The sequence below is a fragment of the Diceros bicornis genome, chromosome 4 (genome assembly GCF_020826845.1).
Source record: "Diceros bicornis minor isolate mBicDic1 chromosome 4, mDicBic1.mat.cur, whole genome shotgun sequence".
NCBI classification, from domain to species: domain Eukaryota; kingdom Metazoa; phylum Chordata; class Mammalia; order Perissodactyla; family Rhinocerotidae; genus Diceros; species Diceros bicornis.
The window spans coordinates 87,745,133-87,757,477 of record NC_080743.1 but is presented as its reverse complement, the minus strand read 5'-3'; the positions used below and the strand labels follow the sequence as shown (position 1 = coordinate 87,757,477).

Sequence of the window (12,345 nt, the reverse complement as noted above, 5' to 3'; positions counted from 1 at the left end):
AACACAATTTATATTACATAGAATGCTACTGGTTAAAATTCATGATCAAGGAGAACACTATGTGTGCATCACTTTAAAGACTCAGATGCTGGTTGCTTAAGGAGTGAGGTGTTCTTTCCTTTGCCATTGAGAGCTGTGACTTTCCAGCCAAGTATTTATTTTATAACCAACTGTCAGTATAGCTGGCTATGTTTGCCTGTGATTAGTATCAAATACTGCTCAAGAAAGCAATTTCTTTCACAACTCTTCCACAAAGAGCACGCTTCGGTCATAAGCAGCTTTCACTTTTTCCTCCACTTCAGCTGGAATTATTATATACACCAACTTATGCACCAAAAGGCTGCTTTAGGGTTCAACATTTATTGGTATTTTAACAGCCTCATTACCTCAAAATTTTGGAAACTGTAACTATTTTGTTAGGAATTAATAAACTTTGTTTCTGCAAATCTGTAAAAATTTGGCTTGTTAAATAATGTCAACAAGATTTTGAGATAAAGTTATTTAAAATTTAAAAGTTAGTTGTAAAGATACTTTCTCCATTTAATTTATTTAAACTATTAAGCAAATTAAAATGCTACTAAAAACATCCTTAGCTATTTGTTAAATCAGGTGTCCCAACAATTCTTACCAGCAAAACCATGACAATCTATTTTCAGTTATTTGTACCTCAAAAAAAGTGACAAATGTCCTAAAATATTCCGAAAATCAGATATCCTATTAAGCCAAACTGCTCCTTCTTATTAAAATGAATAAGGCTCTATAAGCTTTTAACAGAAAAATTTCCACTTACACTTTGCATACTTAACTCTAAATAAATTTAACTATGCAAAATGTTAATTCAAATCAAAATAAATAAGAAAGCCATAAACAGAACCATAAAGCTTGCAATTGAGATTAAAAGGTTTAGATAATGTATTCCTAGAAATTACAGGTTGACTTCCACTTGGAGGAAGATAATCACAAGGCTGTTACCTTCTTAGTATAAAGAGAGCATCTTTAGAGCCAGCCCCAGTGGCCTAGTGGTTACGGTCAGTGTGCTCCACTTTAGCAGCCCGGGGTTCGGTTCCCAAGCCTGGACCTACACTGCTCTGTTAGCGGCCATGCTGTGCTGGCAGCCCACACAGAGGAAGAATGGCACGGATGTTAGCTCAGGGCGAATCTTTCTCAGCAAAAAAAAACCCAAACTAAATAAATAAATAAATAAATAAAAATAAAGAGAGCATCTTTACATGTATGCATAAAGCACTCAAGCTGATTAATCACAAAGCAGCAATTTAAAAAATAGATAACTCCTGTCTTTGTTAATGTACAATTGAAATAGTTAAAAATTATAACACAAAACAAACAAGGCAAAATATTGTAGAAGAGCACTGAACAAGAAGTCAGAAGACCTAAGTTCTAATCTTTTCTCCATCATAACTAGATATGAGTTATGTTTCCACTTCCCCATCCGTAAAATTAAGGGGCAGAAGAGATCACTCTAAGGTTATTTTCAGCTCAAAAATCTTATGATTCCACGAACCAAACTGAGGTACCTCATATTTTGTTTTATCTTAAATAGAAATAAAAATATATTACATAAATTGGAGTTAAAGGTAACGTTATACTATCTCTGACTAAAAGATAGCAGTTGTAGATAAAGACTATGGCAAGAATAAAAACCCATGAAAAGGTATAATGAGAATTTATTAATAAAAACATATAATACATTCCTTGGATAAAGTTCCTTCTGTAAATACTTAAAAAAATTTTTTTTGGAAAAATTATCTTCTAAACCATCAACTTGAAACTCTTAATAGCTACTTTGTAAGTCATATTTTAGGAACCCTAGACAAGCAAATCAAATTAATAGAAATTAAGAGTAGAGAAAATTACTAATGCCCTTCTGGTTATAACTACATAACGTGTAATATAATAGTTTTGGAATTCACTTCCAGAGTTCTTTTTGAGTGTGTGTGTATGACTATGTTATGATTTCAAGGCACTCCCTAAATTTGACTGGACCCAGCAATTTCTTATTTAAAAGTTTTCTTAAACTCTCAATAGGCTAGGCTTTCTCTTTAACTTTCATTTTTCTATTCCTCTTCTCCTTCCAACACAATTTTATTTTAGAATGCTTCACAGGGTTCATTTGCTTTTCTATTTCCTACATCTTTATGATGTCTCGTCTTTATGTCTCCCTTATCCATGATTTCATGTTTGATTCAAAGGGCCTCTAATAACCCAGTTAGATATTAAGAGTTCTGAGATCCTCAAATTTCAGATTTCCTATGATGCAGCTCTTTTCCACAGTGTCAGACATAGCAGGTGTGCTAGCAAATTCAGACATATTATTCAGTCACTCAAAAGCTTAAATTTTACATGTTGACATTTTTATATTCCATTTATTTTCATCACGAGCACCCTGCTTGCTTAAAGTCTCTCTATGAATTTTGACTTTTAAATACTTTTTTTAGCATATTGATACAGGCTGGAGAAACCAAAGCAGTTTCAAATTCGAAATGACACCTAGTCAAACTGAAGAGGAAAAAAATAGTACCCAATATTTAATTTGTCAAAACTCCGCAACACAGACTTTTTTGGAAGGCCTAAGAAAAAAATTTGTTGCATGCTATAATATAAAAGGTATTGCAGTTTTTTTGGGAATCTTACCATATTTCTTCAAGACGCAAGTGATACTTGGGGGATCTATACAAACAAATTTAAATCATTACAGAGTTGAACTATAATCCCTAAAGTCACCATTTAAAAATATAAATATTCATTACAAATTCACTTTTATTTCTTACCCTCTTCTTCAACAATAGAAGTCAAAACTCAGAGAGAAATGGTACCTAACTAACTTTGATTAAAGCTCACTATATCTAGTACAGTGCTGCATAGTCTATGGCTATTTTAGACTCCCAACTAGCCTCTCTGCTTTCCCCCTTGCCCCCAAGAGTTTATTCCCCACAAAGCAGTCAGACAGAACTTTTAAATCTACCCCCACCCTCATAGACTCCCATCCTACTCAGAATAAAATTCTAATTCTTGATGATGGTATACAAGCTTTCTATGAACTGGTGCTCAGCAATCCCCTTCAACCCACACACAACTTCACCTTCTTTCTCCTTCTATATTTTATCTCCTAGCGTTTCCCCCCTGCATCAGTCCTCTCTAGCCAGTCTAGCCTCCTCTGCCATTCTGGAAGGATAAATACCTCTGCTTTAAAAATATTCTCTGGAATTTTTCCCTTGATGGTCCTTTCGCTGGAATGCTTTTCTCCTGAAAGCCATAAGTCTCACTCCTTCAGATCATTCAATTCTCTGCTGAAATGTCACCCTACCAGAGGCTTTCTCTGACCATCTATCCAAAACAGCACCTCCCCTATGGCTCTGTCCTTTCACCCAGCTTTATTTTCCTCCTAGAACTCATCACCACATGACACAGTAAGTAAGTAAATACTGAGAGCCTGTCTCCACCCACTACACTGTAATCTCCATGAAGGCAGGGAGTTTCACTTGTTCACAGCTGTATTCCCAGTGCCCAGAAATGCCTGGTAGGTTCTCAATAACTGTTAAATAAGTGAAAATTTAAAATGTATGATTCTAGAACCCATGTTGTCAACTTTATTCATGCATACCAAAGAAATCCTTTAAATAATAAATGTTAAAAGTGTATTTCAACTGGGAATATTGATTGCCTCTAGGGAAGAGAACTGGGTTGCTGAAGGGAGAGAGATATAGAGTGATTAAATGTACACCTTGTAAATCTTAAACTACGTTAATATGTGAACGTTACATTAATGTGTTAATTTTCATTAACTATATCAATGTGATAACTTAAATCCTGAACTATATTACTGTGCTAAATTTGTATTAATTTTAATAAAATTCTAAAATTTACTTTAATAGTAATATTTATGCTTGAAGGATATCAACTTTCTAGTTCAATTTTGCATTTTCAAGATGTGGAACACTAATGGCAAAAATATGACATTCTTCATGTTGTTCTGGGATGTTTTAATAAGATCCTTCGGGAATTTCTCAGAGCACAAGAAGTTATATGTTCCCTTCTTAAATGTTTCCTTACTCTTGTATCATATTAACTAGGAATCACCTTGTCACTAGGAGGCTGTTAGCTACATTCAATAGTTCATTCACATAGGGTAAAACAGACATCAAACAGCAAGGATGATAATGTCTTTACTAACTAATTATAGGGTCGTGTGCCAAGGACATTGTTACCAGCAACTTTGTCACCAAAGACAAAAATAACAAAGAATATTTCAGGATATGCTCCAGTATATCCAGAACTTAAAGTCCTAGACCTCATAATAGGGTTGGGTGGGAATGGGGTTGGGAAGGGAAAAGAAGCAGCAGCTATTCAGTCACTTCTTATTATCCTTTCTGATCACAGCTAATCCCCTATTTAGACAGGAAGTTGCTCCCAGTGCTCATGAAAACAGTACTGGTCTCAACTGACATGAAGGCCACACAAAGAAGGTCACTTTCCGAAGAGGAGACCCAACAGGATGATAGTAATGAAATACCTCATGGACCAATACTAGACCTAAGAGCCTTCCCAGGACCTTACGCTTTTTTTTTTTTTTGTGAGGAAGATCAGCCCTGAGCTAACATCCGTGCTAATCCTCCTCTTTTTGCTGAGGAAGACCAGCTCTGAGCTAACATCCGTTGCCAATCCTCCTCCTTTTTTTTTCCCCCAAAGCCCCAGTAGATAGTTGTATGTCATAGCTGCACATCCTTCTAGTTGCTGTATGTGGGACGCGGCCTCAGCATGGCCGGAGAAGCGGTGCATCAGTGCGCGCTCGGGATCCGAACCCAGGCCGCCAGTACCAGAGCGCGCGCACTTAACTGCCAAGCCACGGGGCCGGCCCTACACTTCTATTCTATCACAAAGGATGAGAATTATAAAACCATAATTTGAAAGAATAAGCACTGATTTCTGCCAGATATAAGGTAATAGACTACCGCACTTTTTAATTTTCAAATTCAGATAATGCTGTATACTTTTCCAACTCTTGCATGTTAAAATATTAGGTGTTATATGATAGTATGACAAACTTAATCTTTCTATAGGAACGCACTTTAACTATACACACGTCTTCTCCCATCATTTAAATAATTTCTACTCTTCTTAAGATAAAAAAAAAAATCACAAAAGAATTCTCCCCCAGAACTACTAAGAAACAGTCTATATGTCATGTTATATGAAGGAGGGAACAATTCATTAACTACTTTCTCAACTGAAATCAAAGAAAAAATTTGACAATCAGTTGGACCCTGTCATATAAAAATTAAGTTGGGACATAAGCAAAAGCACTATAAATGGTCTTTCTTCTCTTTTTATGTTTCCTTTCTTTAAAGAAAAATTTTATTGCAAACAAAAAAGTGTTAAAGCAAAAGAGGGCCAGGCCCGTGGCTTAGCGGTTAAGTGCGCGCACTCCGATGCTGGCGGCCCGGGTTTGGATCCCGGGCACGCACCGACGCACCGCTTCTCTGGCCATGCTGAGGCCGCGTCCCAGATACAGCAACTAGAAGGATGTGCAACTATGACATACAACTACCTACTGGGGCTTTGGGGGAAAAATAAATAAATAAAATTATTTAAAAAAAAAAAAGTAGGGGCCTGCCCGGTGGCGCAAGCGGTTAAGTGCGCGCGCTCCGCTGCGGCGGCCCGGGGTTCGCTGGTTCGGATCCCGGGCGCGCACTGACGCACTGCTTGGCAAGCCATGCTGTGGCGGCGTCCCATATAAAGTGGAGGAAGATGGGCACCGATGTTAGCCCAGGGCCGTCTTCCTCAGCAAAAAAAAAAAACAAAAAAAAAAGAGGAGGATTGGCGGATGTTAGCTCAGGGCTGATCTCCTCACACAAAAAAAAAAAAAAAAAAAAAGCAAAAGAGTAACTGCGATGACACTCTAATATTTTGCCTTTCCTCTGTAGTCAAAATACAGCAAAACATGAACCAGTCATATTTTACGTATTGATTAGTCATTGTATACAGCAGGGAACTTAACCATACTGAGCAGTCTAGTTATGACAAAGGGTCCACAGGAATATTCTGGCTCTCACTCTACCACAGGTACATATAGCTGGCATCTTGGTCATGCTAGTCAACCTATCCAGATGCACAACTAAAAGGCCTAATTCTCCCAACACTTTCTAGCTCTTTCCTCATTTTGCTAGGGAGATAAACAAAAAATACAGTATCAGAATGTCAAATGCAATCCTTCCACCCAACACTGTTATCTCTATGATATCCTATAAAATTATCACCCAAACTGTAATTAAAACAAATTCTCAGTAATTCCTACCACTTTTATTTTCAACATACAAATATATATACCTGTTCTCAGCACAGACAGCCTGACTTTCCATTTTCCAAATCACACAGTCATGACGGCACACGATTTCACCCATTTGTTGTACTTATAAACAGCAGAAATCAGGTGAAGTGATGACTTAATTCTGACGAGTTACTTAATCTTTAAGTATCTACGTGCCAAGAACAGAAGAAGAAATACATGCTACGCAGAAACTCATACAATCATATCATTGACGAAATCAAAAAATGGATTAGGAAAAATAAAGAATAAATTTTTGGTTAACTGAAGTATTTTCTGAAACATTAAGTTTGATAACTTTCTCCTAATAAATACAAGAGCCTAAGTTCTTTTCTTGAAACTTTGCTATTTTAAAAATGGAACTCAACTTTTTACAACTTTTCTTTAGAGCATTAAGTAATTGTATCATGTCTACTTAAGTTTCTAGACAGAAATCAAGATAATATTAAACTCTGCTGAATACCTTTAACAGCAGCATGAATTATCCTGTGTTATGTGTATCTAAGGTCATATTTCATACTTTCTAAGAAAATGTTTAAAATAACATACATGATATAATGGAGAAACTTATAACAAACTCAAACCAAATATCAGCTTTTTTGACCTTCCAAGGAAGAGTATAACTTACAAAATAAATGAGAACCATTACTTTCCTGTACTAAGGAAGAAAAAAATAACCAGTTTTTCTAAAGTGCTTAAAGAAATAAGTTTCAGGCAACACCACTAGAAAAAATGGCCAACAAATCACTTAAAAAATGCATCAAATTCCATGATCTCACTTATATGTGGAGTCTAAAATAGTCAAATCCAGAAGCAGAGAGTAGAATGGTAGTTGTACCGGGGAGAGGGGGGAATGGGGAGTTGTTGGTCAAGGGGTACAAAGTTTCAGTTATGCAAGATGAATAAATCCTGGAGATCTAATAATGTACAGCATGGTGACTATACTTAATAATACTGTATTATATACTTGAAATTTGCTAAGAGAGTAGATCTTAAGTGTTCTCACCGTGGAAGGAAGCAAGGAAGGTAGGAAGGAAAGGTGGGAGGGGTGGGAGGGGAGGGAGGGGAGGGAGAGAAGGAAAGAACTATGTGAGGTGATGGATATGTTAATTAGCTTGACAGTGGTGTTCATTTCACAACGTATACATATATAAAAACATCATATATGTTGTATCATCAACATACATCAAAACATATCAAACATACAACTTGACGTTTTAATTAAATATATACAATTCTTATTTGTCAATTATACCTTAATAAAGCTGAAAAAATGCTGCAAACTCTTCCACAAGTGAATATTATTGTCAAATTAATAGCCCAAACCAGCCCTAAAAGTCTACTTTTTTCTTCATGCAAGCAAACAGGAAACTAATAATTTAATGAAGTGGGAAATAATTTTTAAACTATAGTGGTAACTGAATTCTCTTTCTAAGTGCTAGAGTATCCCCTAGTGGACTGGTGAGGAACAATTTTTTGCTTACTAAATTGAACTTTGTAAATCTTTGATCATAACAAATTCACTAACAATCCTATCTGAAAAGTACCTTTCTTTGCACAGTCAAAGCAAAGTTAACACTAGTTTTTGTAAATTTCATAATTTTGAATTCCAATGGGGGCCCTACGAGACAGAAACAAATCTGTTTCTTGATTGTTCAAAAACATTGTTTTCAATATTTCAAATATAAGCTCTTCCAAGAATTTTGTTATATAAGATGAGCATGAATTTTGAAATTTAAAATCAATCTTCTTTAACAGTTTCCTAATAATATAATTTAAAGCAAAGGAAGTTATTATGGAAATTATTCAAACTATATGACATACCTAAATGCGAACAATCAAATTATGAATATTACACAGAATGCTTCTAAAGAGTCAGTGGTTACCAAAAATGAATTTGAGAAATTACTGATAGGGGCTTAGAAATTATTTTTTACATACCATATAATTTTTGATAACATGTGGAATAATAACAACTAAAAAACAATTTTTAAAGGCATCAACACACCCTATACACAAATAAAAACTAGACAAGGACTATTTCACATTTTTGCAAGTAATCAAGCAAAATCTACTGAAGAATACAAAGTATACAAAGCCTTCTCAATCTACCTGAACACACTGAAAATAACGCTACATGCTTCCTCCATCCACATGGTCTTTACAAATTCTGTTCCCTCTATCTGCAACACTCTTCCCTACTCCTATCCACTGACCTATTTAATTCTCACCCATTCTTCAAATCTCAACTAAATCAACATTAACTTCTCTGACTAGGTAAAATTCCACTATTATTGCGTCTCATAGCACTAGGTATCTTATCTTTTATTGATTTATTTAAGTTACAGCTGCTCATGAGAGGGTTATTTACAGAGTTCTATTATTTTACAGGGGTATTGTGAAGATGAAGTGATACACGTGTAAACCACCTAGAACAATGCCAGCCACCATGTAAAATACTATTAGTACTGGCCCCATTAAACCTGTCAGAGATAAAATGTGTTTGTAATCTAAGATTATTCCTCAGAGTCTTATTTTGTTGTTAAAAACCACTTTATTACCAGTATTAACAAAGAAGTAGTGTTGTTCTAATCCATTCCTTGTCAAATTCTTTTGATACTCCTCCCTTCAAGAGATAGAGCTTATTCCCTACCTTTGAGTAGAATTAAGGACTTGCTTCTAACAAACAGAATAAGATGGAAATAAAGTTGTATGATTTGAGGACTAGGTCATAAAAGGTACTGTGGCATTCTGTTCACTCTCTCTAGGATTACTTGCTCTGGGGGAAACCCACTGCCATATTGTGAGGACTCTCCGACAGCCCTACAGAGGGGCCCATGTGGCAAGAAACTGAGGCCTCCCACTGGCAGGTATGTGAGTGAGCCATCTTGGAAAACAGATTCTCCAGACAAGCCTCCAGGTGACTGCAGCTCCAGCTGGCAGCTTGACTGGAACCTCACGAGAAACTCTGAGCCAGAACCACCAAGCTAAGAAACTTTCAGATTTCTGACACTGAGAAATTGTGTGGGATCGTAAATATTGGTTGTCTCAAGCTGCTGAACTTTGGCATGATTGGTTAGTCAGCAACAAATATAACTAATATACTGTGTTTAATGTGTTTAAAGAAAAAAGAAGATAGGGGCCGGCTCAGTGGCACAGCAGTTAAGTGCGAGCGCTCCACTGCGGCGGCCTGGGGTTCGCAGGTTCGGATCCTGGCACCCACTGACGCACCACTTGCTAAGCCATGCTGTGGCGGCATCCCATATAAAGTAGAGGAGGATGGGCACGGATGTTAGCCCAGGGCCAATCTTCCACAAGAAAAAAGGGGCGGATTGGCATCGGATGCTAGCTCAAGGCTAGTCCTCCTCACAAAAAAAAAAAAAAAGAAAAAAGAGGATAATGATCGTAAATGAAGAAACAAAAAGACATTATCAAAAAAGACCGACAACTCAATAACAACAAAATAAGCCTGATTAAAAATGGACAAAGGGCTCGAATAGACATTTCTCCAAAGAAGATATACAAATGGCCAACAAGCACACGCAAAGATGCTTAACATCACTAATCATTAGGGAAATGCAAATTGAAACCACACTGAGATACCACTTCACACCCATTAGGATGGCTACTATCAAAAAAATAGAAAATAAGTGTTAAATGAGGATGTGGTGAAATTGGAACCCTTATGCACTATTGGTGGGAATGTAAAATAGTACAGCCACTGTGCAAAACACTATGGCAGTTCCTCAAAAAATTAAAAATAGAATTATCATATGATCCAACAATTCTACTTCTGAATATATACCCCAAAGAAATTAAAGCAGGGTCTCAAAGAAATATTTGTACACCTATGTTCACAGCAGCATTATTCACAATAGTCAAAAAGTGGAAGCAACCCAAGTGATCCAACAACAGATGATAAACAAAATGTGGTACATGAATACAATGAAAATCATTCAGCCTTAAAAAGGAAGAAATTCCAACACATGGTACAACACGGATGAGGACGTTATGTTGAAAAATAAGCCAATCACAAAAGGACAAATACTGTGTGATTCCACTTATATGAGGTACTTAGAGTAGTCAAATTCACAGTGACAGAAAGTAGAATGGTGGTCATCAGGGGCTAGGGGAAGGGGAAATGGGGAGCTATTGTTTAATACGTACAGAGTTGCAGTTTTGCAAGATGAAAAGAGTTCTGGAGATGGATGGTGGTGATGATTACACAATGTGAATGTACTTAATGCCACTGAACTGTACATTTTAAAATGGTTAAAATGGTAAATTTTATATTATGTGTATTTTACCACAGTTAAAAAAAAAAAGACCAGACATTTTAAAGAGAATCAAATAAAACTTGCAGAAACAAAAAATATAATAATTGAAATCAGAAGTTCATTGGATGGATAAATAGCAGATTAGACCAGGTAAAGAGCACTCTGAAGAAATACACAAAATGTAGCACAGTGATACAACAACTGGAAAATATGGAACAGAGTTGTGAAGCAACATGAGGACAGAACGAAAGGTGCAACACATGTCTAAACAACGTTCAAGAAGAAAAGAGTAGAGAAAATGAGAAAGAGGCAATATTTGAAGATATAATTGCTGAGACTTTTCCAGAACTGCTGAAGTTTCGAGAAACACAAAGAATCACTGGCAGGATAAAGAATAACAAATCTATACCTAGTTACTTTGTAGTGAAAATGCAGAATACTCAAGACAAAAAGATTTATAAAACCACCGGAAATGACAGATTGTCTCCAGGAAGAACAATTACACAGACAGGTAACTTCTCAACAGCAATAACGGAACCCAGGGGATAACAAAATAATATACTGAAAAGGCTGAACACTAAATCAGATATCCTTCAAGGCTGTGCAACTTAGCGTACTACGATTTTGAGTGCCCTCCTGCCCCCGCCAAAAGAAAATAAACTCTCATCATCATATTATAGTGAACTAATTCTAACTTGATGTTCATATCCAAGTCAGGTGTTTGTTTTTTCTCCAGCACACACCTGCTTGGTTCAGTAGGAACACACAGGTTTTTTGTTTTGTTATGTTTTTAACGTTCTACAAGTGATTTTGATACACCCTCCTGGTTAAGGAGAGGAGAAGGAGGAAATTTGATGGGAGTGAGGGAATATGATAAAACAAATGAGACAAAATATTAACAGTTGGGGAATCTGGGCAAAACTAAATGAGAGTTCTTAATGTGTTTTTTTTGCAACTCTTCTATAATCTTGAAACCTTCAAAATAAAAGTTATTAAAAAACAAAAACACATATACCTGAATTATACAATTCTGTTTTAAGATGCCACTATCTTTCTAAACACTGACTCTAAAAATTCTAAATAGGATATTATGCCTATAAATTAGTCCAAATTGTCCCATCATTACCTGGAAGTATTCTTGGTGAGAGAACAGACTCTGGATGTGTTTAATCAGTTACTGAAATTTACTAACACTCAGGTGTCAACTAACTCATGACAACCTCACCATAAAGGTATAGAAAACATTCATAAAGTTTCTATGCCTCCCCTCTCCCCTTCTTGATTTTGTACTTATGATATTCTTAGTTCTTAAAATAAACTATGAGAAGTTCCACTGGGTGATTTTGGAGATAAATTTAAAATTCAAGTTTCTAAAACTTAATGTTTCTTCCCTCCTCACTAACCTTCCTACACAACTTCACATCAAATCAATAATGAGAAGAGAAACACAAACTTCACCTTCTCTCTTTTTCCCCCCTTAAACTAACAATTTGGGAGTCATTATGCACAAGACATAGTGATAGAAGCTTTATATACATTACCTTATTTAATTCTCAAATCACCTTATACAGCAGATATTATCATCCTCATTTTATGAGGAGATAAGTTCAAACAATCACACAGTTAATAAACCAGAATTCTAACCCAAACTTGCCTAGCTACAAAACCCCTGTACTGTATACACTACAGTGCTTTCTTGATTCACATTTGTTGTCTTACTCTCAG

General features: G+C 36.0%; 1 protein-coding gene across 5 annotated transcripts in view; it reads right to left on the bottom strand.

Annotated features, from left to right (window-relative positions):
- Nucleotides 1-12,345, bottom strand: part of ABL2 (ABL proto-oncogene 2, non-receptor tyrosine kinase) — a 114,318-nt gene that overhangs the window by 79,093 nt on the left and 22,880 nt on the right. The window lies entirely within an intron of this gene.